Below are 16039 nucleotides of genomic sequence, written 5' to 3'. Positions count from 1 at the left end.
TGAAAGAAGACTACAGAAACAGAAAAGTAAAAGTAAGGCAGGTTCTTACAGTAGAAAAATATCCTGTACACGTATTGTATTCTGATATACAATATAACACGGATTTGACTGGCCGGATTTTTAATAATAGCTTTACAGTCTGAAAGCCAATAAAATGTTAATTAATACACAATGATGTTTTCCTTGCCTGATTCAAAAATATGTAGAAAAGTGAAAGGTCAAAATCTAAATTTCTGTTTTCACAAAAGTGCACATGTAAAATGTAGTAAAGAGTGGCCAGACAAAACTGTTTTCCATTTAGGTAGTGTAACATAATGGAGGGAGCTCAGGCGTCCTACAAATGGGTTCTAGAGTGCCATGTGATTACAAGCATTCTGTACTGAATTCTGCTCTACTATGTGAATACAGACAAGCTACTTAGTTTGTTTGAAACTGTGTCATGTGACATCATGTTAATTAGCTGACACAGAAAACATCTACAGTGGTAGGTGTAGTTCCTGATGGCTGGATGGAAGGTTCTGTGCCAGCTGTTTAACTGGAGATAAATCAATCATACCCTTAAGACTAGATAGGCATCTCATATGGAGCTCTTTGAGTCCTGGGCATCAATGATCAAACACTTCACTTAGGATTAGGGTAAAATCTCTTCACCATATCAGATTATTCTTGTGTAGAAATTATTTTCTTAAAAGATCCTATTGCATGTGCTTAATCAAATATCTTTCCTCATAGAATAATATGCCAGTATTCCATACTACTTTCCTTCTTATTCTGGGGAAAAGTATCCTTTCCTTTATATATATATATATATATATATATATATATATATATATATATATATATATTCATTCTCCATCTTAAACCCACATTAGTTTTGCCATGTAGCATAAAATTAAATTATATATCAATCATTTCTTTGAAACATGCCACTTACAATGCCCTGTACAACTAATTGATTTTCTAATCAATACTTTTTTCCTGCTCACCTAGGATTCTCTTCCCAACTACTTGTCTAGATTTTACTCTCTACCCATCCCAGAATTCTTTCTGTCTTCATCTCTACCTTCATCAGGCGTTCACGTTCAGCATCCGCATTTGCTGCTTGCCATCTGTAAGTACTTTTATATTTCTGTTTCATCAGCTACCTAATGACTGACCGCTAGAACAAGTCTAGATTTATATTACTTCATAATTTGCATAATCCCCATCCAGTTTATAAACCTTATTGACTGACTTATGAATTTATGATTATGATAACATATATGAATATGAATGTTGATTAACACTTATACTCCATTCGCTTGTGACAGACATTGAACTGTTATTCTAGCAAAAATGTGAAATGCATCAAAACATAAGGTCTTTCTTAACAATCTAAAATTTTGCCCCCAAAAGAAATTGCATTCTCCTTGTGTAAAATAACTTCTTTCACATAAACCACAATTACAGCTTTGCCAGTTATATTGATTCTACCTAATAATAACTATACTTTGTACATCAGTTACTCTAAGATGTATAAATATATATCCCTATCCTTTCTCTCTTCACTGCATCCTTCTTAAACTTGTATGCAAAACTGAATTTCTACCTAATATAACGATATAGTGTACAAGTTCTAATACTCTGCAATTTTAGCAACCAAAAATAGTCAAGTCAGTATCCAAGCAGCATACTTTAAAAACTCAAACTATGAATGCAGCTACAAATACACACATCTCAGGTACTTTATTAGCATTTAGTGCTTTTGTCCAAACATATTAGGACTTCTTCAGAATGTATACTACTTGCAACAAACATTCTCATTAAAAAAATGTTTGAAACTGTGTCATGTGACATCATGTTAATTAGCTGACACAGAAAACATCTACATATATACATTGCCAAAATTATACATATGAAAAGAAACTGGCTTTGACATCAACTCCCTTTTTCACCATTTTGTACATGGGGTCGTGGTGTTACATCAACAGCGACCATCACCTACAGCCACTGTTCACATGATTGGATGGCTATCCTTGAACACAGAAAAGCATTTAATACAAACAGATATTTAAAATTTTGCAGGACTTAATTTTTAAGACTATTAATATAAATTTTCTCATTTAGACTGGTAGATTAGCATGTAACAAGAGTTGCCAAATTAATTCACAGTATGCTAGTTTATTTTTTTCCCATAAACCGCCCTTAGGGCTGATTTCTACTTTTTCCAAAAGGGTACTACTAGAAATTTGCAAACTGAGACTATGAGATACATTAGCATCTAACCTGAGTTGCCAGATTAGTTCTCAGTATGCTGTTTTTTTTTCCAATAAACTGCTCCTAGGGTTGATTTCTATCTTTTACAAAACAGAAAATAAAAATGTATGATGATTGACATATTTTGTATGTTTGCTCAAGGCATTATTTGTATTAGCTCTCCATATACCATAATCATATTCATATATTCTCATGTACAGGCTTCTTTAATTTCTTCCTCTGTAAAACGCCTTACATTATTGATACTTGATGTAGATAACTGCATTCGTTCAATACTTATAATAATGGCTAGCTTTTATAAGCATCAAACAATGACTCTTACATGTGTCCCCTTCAAATATAAACTTCCAGAGGTGGCAGTTTTGGCCAATGTAAGTTCCCTTTAAATTTTTTGTATTAAATTTCTGTGACTCTCCTGTTTCCATTAATCCTTTTTAAGTTGTTCCCATGTGCATACATGAAATTAGGTTGTCCACCATGGTGTTTAGTAACATTGTGAAAGTACTGACTAATTTGCCTTGATAATAATCTTAAATAAATAACTACCAACACTATACTGGAGATTCAGAAAGAACCCCACCACTAGAAGTAACTGTTTCCACAATGTAGGAAAATGCGATTCAGAGACATGTTTGCTGCAATGAGGAAAGACGTCATTATTGGCAAATTTACATATCTCTGAATTGCCCTTAACTGCCCTCAGTGCAAATTAGCACCTTTCTATGGTAGTTCTAATTATAGTTCCATGCATCTCACTGGTACAGGGACTCCCCCCTCATTCATTCTCACTCCACACATGCATGCATAAATTCATGCCTACACACATGGACATACAGACATACCTCTTTCCTGTTTTTTACTGTACAGAACATCCTGATCTAATTTCTTATATTTGTCCCTGTTTCATAAATCCTTACAACCATTCAGTATTGTCAGACATTAGTTTCATTCTTCATATTCATCATAAAATGCATTGCTATATCGAAATATACAAATTATTTTCTAAAAGATCCATTTGTCTAGAGGTAATAAAATATCTTCACTCATATAATAATACTTTGGTTTCAGCTCCATCAGAGACCATTGTTGGTTTTCTTTATATTAAAGTTAACTATTAACTTTTTATGTGAGTCCAAGTAATAGTTTAAAAATCTTCCATGGTATTAACTAGTGTTATTCCCAGCTTTGCCCCCCCCCCACATGGACACACACCTTCATTGTTCACAAGTGTCCTTGATTTTACAGACCTCTTTTGCTGTTGCCTCTTGTGCCCTGTCCCTCATAAGTCATGGTCACTTGCAATCAGTGAATAATGCCAGACAGAGTGTCATACTTCATCTTGCATAAAAATACCCTTATACAATAACTCTTTAGAAAGTTGGGGTAGTAATGCTGCTGCTACTGCTTTCCATGTCAAGGAGGCAGAGTGTGAAGCATTTTTCCCTCCACTTTTACTTTAAATTTTTTTTCAAAGACTTGGGTAAAATGTTACAGCTATCCCTGGTGTCTAGTGGTGGTACAGGGAGCTAATGCTCTATTAAAATTGCTGTGAGTGAGTGGCAAGGGTACAGGATTTGAATTTTTGTAAGTACCTTTAAAGCATGATATAAGGTGTATCCTTGATGTCTAGTGTTCCTTCCACCCCATCTATTTCATGTTGCAAAATGGTTCTGTTATCTTTTTATATGCCTTTAAGGCTTAATATGAAGGGTATCCCCAGTGCCTAGTTTTCTTCACCCCCCCCATATTGCAAGATTTGCTCATTAGTCTATGGGAGTATGGAGTTTTGCCCAGCCCCCCTCCCCCATTCGCACACATTAACAGATTAATGCATATATACACTCAAACAGCTCCCCTAACTCAACAGCACTCATGGTGCACTCACCCATTCACACATAAACACACACACACACACACACACACACACACACACACACACACACACACACACACATATTTACCTTATATGACTCATACCACTACATACATGCTCCCACATGCAGCCATACACATAGAACAAAAACACACACTCCAGCACTACCAGTCTGCTACACTCCATGGTTGAATACATGCTTTTGTTAATTAGCACAGGTGGCCGAGGTGACTTACACTGTAGAGTAATTCTCAGAATTGCTCAGCTGTGTAAATCCCTTATTTCAGACATTTCTGGGGTGAAAGCACATGGCTAATGCTTCCCTTGAATGCCTCATTAGCATTCGTGGTAGTCCACACAGACAGTTCACCATGGAGTGGTGCTGGACTGTGAATCAGAAATGGATACTGAGAGATCTATACAGGCTTACACTTCAAGATGACCTTTCTGAATTCAACCCTATATATCAAAATCACAGCTCTGTTGTGTGTATAAGGACCCACCATATTCGTATTTATATTCTATTTCACCTAATCTATTGCAAGTAATGGTGTATATATTCTTCTTTTCTCATATTTTAATAAAACCTCATGGTATACATTTTCTAAAAAATAAAACTTAGGGTAATATCTTTGCAAAAAGATATCCTTAAGTTTAACAAGCTCATGAATCAAAATATTAACTTCAGAAACCATTCTGGCTAACCTGAATATTTAATCTTTAACAATACTTTTTTCTGTAGTAAAGGTTGGTGACAATCATAATGTAGGTCTGAATATGAAAACGGGACTTTCTGTAACTATCAGAATAAAATATGCTATTTTAAAAATCCTTAGTTATTTTTACATTTAAATAACATATTTGTGTATATGAGAATAAAAAAAAATGTTGTGGAATTAATATATTCAAAAAAAAATTCAAGTAGCCATTCTTCTGTACCTGTCCGCAATAAACACTCTGTGAAGAAAACTCACAAGTTCCAACATGAAACATATTCTGAATTAAATATGAAACTATTTTCCCAATAACGCATAACTAAATTCGCAAGTATAGGGACACATGCCACAACATTCATCTATAATTAATGTAATTGTTTTTCAGTACTGTTTCCATAAACAGTGCCCACATTTTTATTTCAGCTGTTAAGAAATTGCATTCAATCTATATTTCATGAAATCATGCCAAGCCAAGTTCATGTGGAATTACTGAAAACAAATCCATTATCTCAACCGTTAATAACACTAAACTTCCATCAAAACATTCATTTAAGCAAACCCCTTAAAAATCCTTTTAGTCTTTAGTCATGCAGAAATGTTTGTCATAAAATGGTTTTAGCTGCAAATCAGCATATTAAGAGATGTGTCTTGGACCCTCCAGCATCAACAGTAGGACATAATAGAGCATCATCTTGATTTTTATGCACCTTAGGGATGTTAAATATAGTGAGTATAATGTTCTTTTCTACCTTTAAATAACTTATGAACATCAGGTAGATTATATTGCATCAGCAAGTCATATAAAAGTGAAACAGTCATTTTTTATGCAATATTACATTTTTTAGGAAATTTCGCCATACTCGTTGTTTAGAATAAAAGACATTCTCCCCACATAATCAATATCATCAGGAATCACTAGTCCACCACCTGTATCAGATTTCATCAGTCAAATAGCTTTGGTCATTTACTAATCTAGTAAATAGTTCTCTTTCATTCTTACTTAAAGTATACCAGTCATGTATACCTTTTGTACTGAATGTATTCCTGATGTCCATTTCACACATTGTTTTTGAAACAAATTGAAGATAAGGATTTAATGGTGGGTTAAAAGTACAAAGAGCTATTAAAAAACAACCAAAGGTCAGCACTCTAGTAAAAATTCATAAGTTGATCGGCACATCTACAATATTTAAGCATTTTTGTAGGCATGAAAGTACATCCTCTTTCATTTAGTTTAAAACCCAAACCTACTACAGCTACACTCAACCTTCTAGCTTTGAGCCCCTGTAGAATTCCACCAAGAATTAAATGGACTCTTGCAAATCCTGCTCTACAAAAGAAAGTAGGTGCTTGCCTACTGTGACACCATTTGCAGACTTATCCATTGTTTCTAGTAGTGTTAGCAACTTAGTGGCTAGCTCACATTCCGAGCCCCCCCCCCCCCGCCAATCCCTATTCTAACTTCGGTCCCGTTGTCATCATCATTTTATTTTTCTCCTATCTATCTCCTTTCTGTCACTAGATGGTAGTATTGCACTTGGTTTTAATCAGCTATCTAGCTTGCAAAATGGCCAGAGTGGCTATATTTCCATGCAAATGCTTTGTAAATTGTTCCAAACTGTCCTTTCCTCCCCAATCTATAACTTTTATTTGGCACAGTATTTGCCATCAGCATTGGCTCCTGTTCACAAGTTAAAAGGGTAGGAAGAAAATAAAATAAATTACCAGAGAAATACAAATAAAGTTTCCCTGTCATATGTACTGGTATAAGTTTCTTATTAACTAGCTATAGACTCCCCTGTGTCACCTATGTACTCAACTTACCTTACTGATTGTTTTGTTTTCCCTCCTCCTCAGCCTTCGACTTGCTGGGTTAACCCACTCCATTTGCCATTGCTATGTTTGGGCTCACTGCGCTCCACTACCCTAGCCCCATTCCCACCCACCCCCACTGTCATTTCCTTTATACTTCTCTATTTCTCCACCTCCTTGTCTATTATCCAATCGCCACACCCTATCCATTAAACTACTTCCCTGCCACCACCAATACATTCTCATCACTACATCTTCATCTCTCCTCAACCCCTCCCACCTTATCTACCCTCTCCTCTTACTAACATCTGACCAAGCCCCATTCTCTATCAGTCTCTCATCTTACACATTATACCTTCTGCACCTAAATGCCCTTACATATACTCAGCCTACTCTACCCTACCATGTCACCTCATCACGTTCTTATCCCCTTCCTCCTTCTACTAACACTAACTATTTCATATCACATTCCTCTGCAATATATATCACCTTCACCAACTCAATCTAATAATATTCCCCCACATAATTACCCCCACACACTCTATCTTACCTATTTTTAATCTCACCTACCTCCCTCTTTTCCATTAAGGTGTATCATAGCAACACTCTACCCACAAGTATAAAGACTATAAATCCACGTACATTTGTACTACTCTCCATACTGCTTGTTTCTTTGACTCACTACTCCTGGATGGTGACATCCCTGGACCACCCATCACCACCCCTCACAAGCATGCATCCCCCACCCTAATCTCTTCAACAACTCCCCACAGCCACAGTCCATCTTCTAAATCCCTATCTTTTCACTCAACATCCAGAGCATTGTTAATAAAACTACAGACCTACATTCATGGATTGACCTCTACTCCCCTCACATCCTAACCCTCTATGAAACCTGGTTGAAACCTCACATTGTGAACTCAGAAATCCTTGCCCCAGGTTATAACATCTTCCGGCAGACAGAACAAATAAAAAAGAAGGAGGTGTTGCTATCCTCTACTCTGACCAGCTTACTATCAATCACTCTCACTTTCTATACCTAGCTTCACTCCTGCAGAAATTCTAATAGTAAACTGCCACCTCAATACCTAAAAGAAATTTGCCATTGTATCCATTTACATTCCTCCAGGGGATATTGTCCCTATCCTTGAGCACTTTCCTCTCTTGGCTTACCCTAAATGTTACCTACAAAACTATCATACTTGGTAACATAAACACAGACTGGGCAACTCTCTTCCCTGTCAGCTACCCATAATCTTAATCTTTATGGCTTCTACCAACTTGTATCTTCTCCCACTTGGTACAACATTAACTCTACTTCAGGATGTATAATAGACTGGATCCTTTCTTCACACCCTCATCTTTACCATAACCCTGGCATCCTTCCAAATTCCCTAAGGGACCTTTCCCCTATCTGTATTCATACACTTTCCTAATGAACACCTTTACAGTGAATGCCGTGACCTGACTAACTTCAACCCTGACAATGTCATCTCTACTTCATCCAACATTAACTGGTCCTTCCTTAATAAACTCCCCTTAATTATGCTGTAACCTTTTTCAGTACTCCATTTCTAGACATACCAAACTCTATGGCACCTTCCAGGATAATTGGGGTAAAAGCTAAACATGCCCCCTGTCTATCCAAGCATACATGCTCTATCATGCTTCTGAGGGATGCTGCTTAGAAAATCTGGGCCAGAAATAAAACTCCCCCCTTACTCCAACACTACAAAGAACTTAGGAACAAGTGTAAAAAACTTATTAGAGAAAAAAATATATTTTTTGATTCCTATCAAAGTAGCCCACATAACCCCCAAAAATTCTGGTCTAGCATTACCAAAATCCTCCACCCAGGTAATCCTCCTACCCCCAACCCATTCCCTCTTAATACTGCCTCAGAAACTGCTGTTCTGTTAAACAATTACTTTATTGAAACTATTCACAAACAAACACCAAATAGCTCTTCTGCTACCTCTCTATCCTCTCACCCCAGACCTCCTTCCTCTAACATGTTCTCCTCTCATCTAGTTCCCACTCACTTTATCAAATCACAACTAACTAAACTCAAACCCTGCTCTCCTTCTGTTGACAATTTAACTTCTTACTTCCTTAAATTGTTGCCAGTGCTATCACATTCCCGGTTTCTATCCTTATTAATCATTCCATCATCAAATTTCTCATTCCAGACTTGTGGAAATCCTTTTTCACAATCCCTCAGCACAAAGGAGGTAACTCCACTGACCCCTCCAACTATCATCCTATTGCTATACTATCCCCACTTTCCAGAATTCTTGAAAAGTATGTCCACTCTCCACTGCTGAAACACCTACTTGCTAATAACCTTCTTACTCCCACCCATCACAGCTTCATACCTCACCATAGTACTTCTACAGCTCTGCTCTCATTTACCCAAACAGTATAAGAAGCCTGTGACAACAACCTACTAGTTTCCTGCCTTTTTCTTGACCTCTCCAAAGCTTTAGATACCGTCTCTCACTCTAAACTAATCAATAAGCTACATGACCTTCATCTCATTACCCCATCTCTATGCTGGTTCTCCAGCTACTTAGCTAATAGAAAACAATCCATATGCCGGAAAACTGTCACCTCCTCATTCCTTCCTGTCAACACTGATGTACCCCAAGGCTCAATATTAGGACCTCTCCTATTCAATATTTTTACCAACAATCTATCATCTGTCTCCAACCTCTCCACCCTCTTACAATATGCCAGTGACTCCACCATTATTACCACTGCCCATAGTATCCCTGAACTCCTTGCCCTTATCAAGGACACTTTCACATACTTTGAATCCTGGCTCACCAACAATCAACTGATTCTAAACCCTAAAAAGACAAAACGTTTTCTCCCCAAAATACTGGCACCTCACAAATCCACTTTCTCTATTACCTCCCATAACAATACCATCATCAGACCTGAACCTCATACAAAATTACTAGGTGTTAAAATTGAGGAACTAAAATTTGACATACACAGCCATCATTCCATTAAAAAAACACCAGAAACTTGGTCTCATTTATCAGTATCACAAATTACTCTACTCTTCCTCTAAACTCTCCCTAGCTCTGTTTCTCCTATTACCCTGTCTTCTGTATGCTGCTCCAGTTTCCACCAACCTACAGTCTTCACTTCTCTCTAAACTAGAGCAAACATACAATAACATAGCCAGATTTGCCTCTAATCTATCTAGTAAATCATACCCCTGCCTTGCCCTTAAATCATTACAGTGGCCCAAATTCCCTAAACAATTGTCTCTTTCTCAGTTTCACATTACGCACTCTGTTCTATATAATCTCACTTCCTGTCCCTCCATCTCTAACATCGTGTCCTGCTATAACCCCCTGCCATCAATTTCACACATCTGACAAAAACCTTCTCAGCATCTATAAGCCATCAAAAGATATCTGTGAACCCCTGTTTAAGAACTCTGTAGCTCACATCTGGAATTCCCTTCCTCTGAAAATAAGAAGCCTCCCACAGAAACTGCAATTCAAACAAGAACTCAAACATTATTTTCTCAACACCTGGTCTTGCCTTTCTCAAGCATCTACCTGACTTCTGATTGATTTCTTCCTTTATTCCATTTCTGATCGATTCCGCTTCTCTATCTCTTTTTCTACCTGCTTTCTACTATTCTTACTCTTCCAAAACTTTATTTTAGAATATCCAACAATCTGGTCTTGTAAATACTCCTATTCAAGTAATACATCAACTACTGTTGTATTCAATTAATTCTGTTCTTTTTAATATTGTGTATCTTTATGTATATTTATTATCACTATTCCTATGGTTATCAAAGATCTATGTAAATTTGATATTTTTAACTATGTATTTGCTATGGGTCTATATTATATCCTCGAATGCTTAAAAAAGCGAACGCTGGTTGATCGAACTTATTTTCGCGAAACTGCAAAATATTGAAGCAGCAGAAACTCGATTTTTTTCCTAGGGAAAGAATTTGGTTGTCCATTTCTGTTGCTTCGGTATTTTCAGTGTTATGGTGGAAAGTTACTGGTCGGATTCAGGTAAGTGTGCGATTGTGTGGATGTGAGTGTTAGGGTGATTTAGGTGAGTTAGGGTTAGGGCTCGGGTTAAGTGTGTGCGCGATTGAGTGGACATGAGGGTTAGGGTGGATTTAAGTGAGTTAGGGTTAGGGAGCAGGTGAGGTGAGTGTGCGATAGTGACGGACCTTAGGGTTTGGGTTAAGGTAAGTGGGTAGTTAGTGGTGTGTACATAGTTTAGTGTAGGGTTAAGTATCAGATTTTAGGTGTATGTGTATGGATTTCTGTTTGTTTGGTGTGCTTGTGTTGTGTGTATGTGTTTTGGATCAGCGATTTTTTTCCCTGGGAAAAAAAATCACTGATGTGACAGTTCGAGATTGTAAGCTTTTGCTTAAATTAGGTTGATCAATCAGTGTTCGCTTTTTTAAGCATTCGATGATATAATATAGACCCTTTGCTATTTGCTCTTTTGATTGTCTTGCACATGTAATTGGAGCTTTTCTCCTCGGGTCTCCACTGAAAATGGGCCTTTGTGTCAGTTGGACCTACGCGGTTAACAAATGACAATAAATAAATAAATAAAAATGCATATCATTGATACATATTTTGACTGTAGTTAAATATCTTAAAATCATTATGATACTGTGAAACAGTACGTTGTGGTGAAAGGTCATTCAGAGCTCCACAGGTAAGTATTACTGTAGCTGCCCTTGTGGGCCATTTTAAGCTTTGTCAGTTGCCCTTTTTTTGCTTGAAATAACCTATCCTCTTTGGTTATACATTTGCCTTACCCATTCCATGACTGATAGTTGCAAGTGAGTATAGAGAAATGCAGAAGCTGTGGTACTACTAATATTAATGAATACCCTGCCTGAATGTATAATACTTTTTGCATGCTGTTATGTTAGCTGTGTTCCATATAGAATCCATGCATTGACTCTATGTACCTTACCAGGTCTTTCCAACCCCACCTGTCCTTACCTCGAATGGCTCAATCCATGCTGAAAAGAAACTATCATCCTGAAAACTAAAAAAAAAAAACATTCCTGCACTGTCCCTTACTAAGGAAAAGGACTGCAAGGTCTATACCTTAAGTGCAACTGTTGTGCTAATAGATTGCTTGGCTGAACTGGGTCTACGGCTAGTCTAGGGTCTAGAGTAAAAGACAGCTTAACAGTCTTAGACTCTGTAGTCAGGCTGCTGTAATAAGTAATAACATAAGCATTCTACAGTGCATACAGACTGTATAACACATTCCTCCTGCTTACTTCATCTCACAGTTGCTAAAGAAATAACAAATATCTGTACAAAATTCAGGTTAAAAGCTTGCTTACTCCCAACAGTCAGTAAATTGTCTGGCTAAACTACAAACATTATTTAATACAATATTGAGTAAAACACCACTCACTTTCAAAAGAATTGAGTACAACTGGGTAAATTGCAGCTCACATTAAAAAGAACGGAGTACAATCACTGTAAAGCTGTATTCTTTAAGGCTGCATACTCACAGACCATGGAAATCCTTGTAGCTTTGTATAGTCCCACAGACCCTGGAAATCCTTGTAGCTTGGTATAGCCCCACAGATCCTGGAAATCCTTGTAGCTTGGTATAGCCCCGCTCCGCTCGCCCTCACTTTGCTTGGGCTCACTCCGTGCTCCACCCTGCCCCCACTAGTGCTAAATTTAAGCCCAATAAACCACTCCCCCTAAAACCTATCTCGGATAACCCACACCTCCATACACCACACCTTCCTGCCAACAACCATCTTAATTCTACCCACATTCCTTACCAAGTACCACTACTATCAAGATGAGACCAATTATGTTCCTCTCAGTTATATTGATTGGGCTATATCTCCTCACCATCTATGAAAACCAGCCCTATCTTGGCTTTCACCACCCCATATCTCATACCATCTCTGCTCCCACCTTGAGTGAATAAGACCAACCCCTAGCTCACTATAAACCTATCCTCTCCACTTTCAACAACCACCAACTAAATAGACCATGGTCCACCTCCCCCAAAACTAGATATTATCATAAAATAATAAGTAAAGCACTGAAACTAATAACCACTGTACAATTTACTCTGATGAGGGATGGGGACATCCACCCTAACCCTGGACCCACCCTTCCCACAAGCCCCCAGCCCACTACCACCTTCAACATATGGTCAAATTCAAGGCCCCCTAACTCTCTCCTGACCTGTCACATAAGCATCAGGAGTATTAACAACAAGGTCCATAATCTTCATGCCCTTCTAGCTACCTACTCACCTGATGTGCTATCTTACAGAAACCTGGCTAAAACCAGGAACTAAAAATGATGTGGTTATCCCACCAGGGTACAACATACTTAGACTAGACTGTAACACCAGGAAATGTGGAGGAGTAGCAGTTCTATTTAAAAACACAATAGATGTCACACTAGCCCCACAACAACCCCCTTGTTCAATAATGCAGAAGCCCTAGTTGGCAAACTGCAGCTTAACAAAAGTAAATCTATATTCATTGCCTGCATTTATATCCTCCAGGCAACAATGCAAATACCCTAGAAGACTTCCTCCAATGGCTTTCCAACACATACCCCCATGAAACTATGGTGTTAGGAGATGTTAATATTGATTGGAACAATTGCTCCTGTGAATCTCCCACCACCCATATAAACCTTCACGGTTATACCCAACTTATATCCTCACCCACCAGAATAAATAAATCCAACTACAAAGGCAGTATCCTGGACTGGATACTTATCAACAATCACCCAGACCTGTATAACACGGGTACCCTCCCAGATGATATAAGTGATCACCTACTCACTTACATCATTAAGCATAAAGTAGATAACCACCACCAAGTTCTATATAAATCTATCAGAAACAACAAGAACTTTAACTCCACTGACTTTCAGAATGAACTCAGAGCATGCAATTGGGCCATACTTAAAGAACTTCCACTAGATGATGCTGTAGCCTACTTTAATTCTAAATTCCTCTCCATTCTAGATTCCCATGCTCCTATCCACATCCTCAGAGCCAAAACTAAGACCGCTCCCCAGATCTCTAAAGTAACCAAAACCAAAATCATAGCAAGAAATAAAGCATGGGACAAATGACACACCTCCAAAGACCCACTTGACCATATTAAATTCTGACAACTAAGGAATGATTCCAAGAAAGCCACACTATTGGACAAAAAAAACGTCTATCAGCATCTTTAGCAAAAACACCAGAACAAACCTCAAAAATTTTCGGCAGTCATAAACAAACTGCTCCACCCCCTCCCCCTCAACTTGCGACCTTAAAACTCCAGAGGAAACTGCTAACATCATTAACAATTTTTTTACCAAAACCATCCAGTCACTAGCTAGCCAACTACCCCCCACCAGCTCCTTTCAAAATTCCTCTGCAACCACAACCCCACTCCCTTTCACCTTCCAACCTGTATCTACATCCACCATCCGATCTCTAATTAACAAACGAAAGCCCACTACCCTGGCAGCTGATCTCCTCCCACCAGAATATTTACAAAAAGGGGCAGATGCCATTGCATACCCTGTCTCGATCATAATAAACTGCACCTTGACTGAAGCCACTATTCCCTCTTTCTGGAAAGTTTCCCATGTCATTCCCCTTCATAAAGGAGGGAATTCTTTAGACCTCTCAACATTCCAACCAATAGCCATACTATCACCATTGGCCAAAATTATGGAAAAGTGCGCCCACAACTAATTAATGCACTATCTCACCCAAAATAAACTACTGGCCAACTCTCAGCATAGTTTTAGGGCACACCACAGCACCACATCAGCCCTCCTATCCTTCTCTAACTCTATCATCATCAACCGAAACAATAACAAACTTACCTGTGCTCTCTTCCTAGATCTCTCTAAGGCCTTTAATATGGTCACTCACCAACTGCTTCTCTGTACCCTGAAGGAACTGTCACTGAATAGTAGCTCTATTAATTGGTTCCAATCTTACCTGTCTGATAGACAACAAGCGGTTTTGTCAGAATACCCTATCCATGTCTACCCATTACTCTAGAAGTCTCCCAGGGCTCCATACTAAGACCACTACTCTTCTCAGTCTTTATCAATGACCTACCCACCATCACTCCCAAGGCCACCTGCATACAATATGTGGACGACTCTACTTTAATATGTACCACCTCCTCATCAACTTAGCTTATGACCCTAACCCAGAATACTTTCAATGATGTAGAAAAATGGTTCGCAAACCATCAGCTTCTATTAAACCCCAACAAAACTAAACTGCTCATCTTTTCCCCACCTCCAAATCCTCCTAACCATTCTTTACTATAAGTTCCAACAATGGCACTATTATATCCCCAGATAATCGCACAAAACTCCTGGGCATCACAGCCGATAACACCCTAAAATATGATATTCATGTCATTCAAACCATCAAATCTGTCAACAAAAAACTGGGCTCCCTGTACAGGATCAAACCCTTCCTCACTCCTTTTGCAAGAACCACTATCGCTCAGTCCCACCTACTTTCTACCCTCTTCTATGCCTTCCCCCTCTTCACTAACCTGAACCAAGCCACCCTTGCCAAACTTGCTAGTTGTTACAACCATATTGCTAGATTTGCTACAGGTACTACCTCTAGGACACACCATTGTGTCAACCTAACTCAACTAGGATGGCTGGAGTGGCCCAGTCTTCTCCGATACAACCAACTTGTAATAACCCACAAAATACTATATCAACCCGAAAAAACACCAGCACTAAATAAGATCATCAAACCATACCGCAACCTGAGGTCACTACGCTATGCTGATAAACTGCTGGTATAAACAACTAACAGAATAAATGTGGCTGGGGACTCTCTATTCGCCAACTCATTAGGCAAAACTTGAAATATGCTACCTGCTGAACTTACTCACCAATCCTCCTTAACCCAGTTCAAAAAAAGCCTCAAACTACACTTCCAACAGCATTGGCAATGTCCCTGCTTAAACCCCGACTAATCACCACTTGCTCTTCCTGCAAACACTCCCTAAGCATTTCAATCATATACTCTAATAAGTGTATGAATTCATGATGGGACTTAGCCCATAACTGCATGTATTATTGTCTGAAATTGAAGCCACATGATTTTGATGTTGTCTACTATGTTTTATCTATGTTTGTAACCCTACAGAATACTGCATATTATACTTATCTCTAAATGCATCTATTGTTCCTAATGTATTTGTACTCTGCTTTCTGGAGCTTTTCTCCCCGGGCCTCCACTGAAAATGGACATATATCCAGTCGGACTTTCTCGGTAAACAAATGTAAAATAAATAAATAATATAAAATAAATAAATATATATTACCCCTAATGATTA

The sequence above is a fragment of the Protopterus annectens genome, chromosome 1.part0, assembly GCF_019279795.1.
Source record: "Protopterus annectens isolate FY-2018-M chromosome 1.part0, PAN1.0, whole genome shotgun sequence".
NCBI classification, from domain to species: Eukaryota; Metazoa; Chordata; order Ceratodontiformes; family Protopteridae; genus Protopterus; species Protopterus annectens.
The sequence above is the reverse complement of the archived record's forward strand: the minus strand, read 5'-3'. Positions refer to the sequence as shown.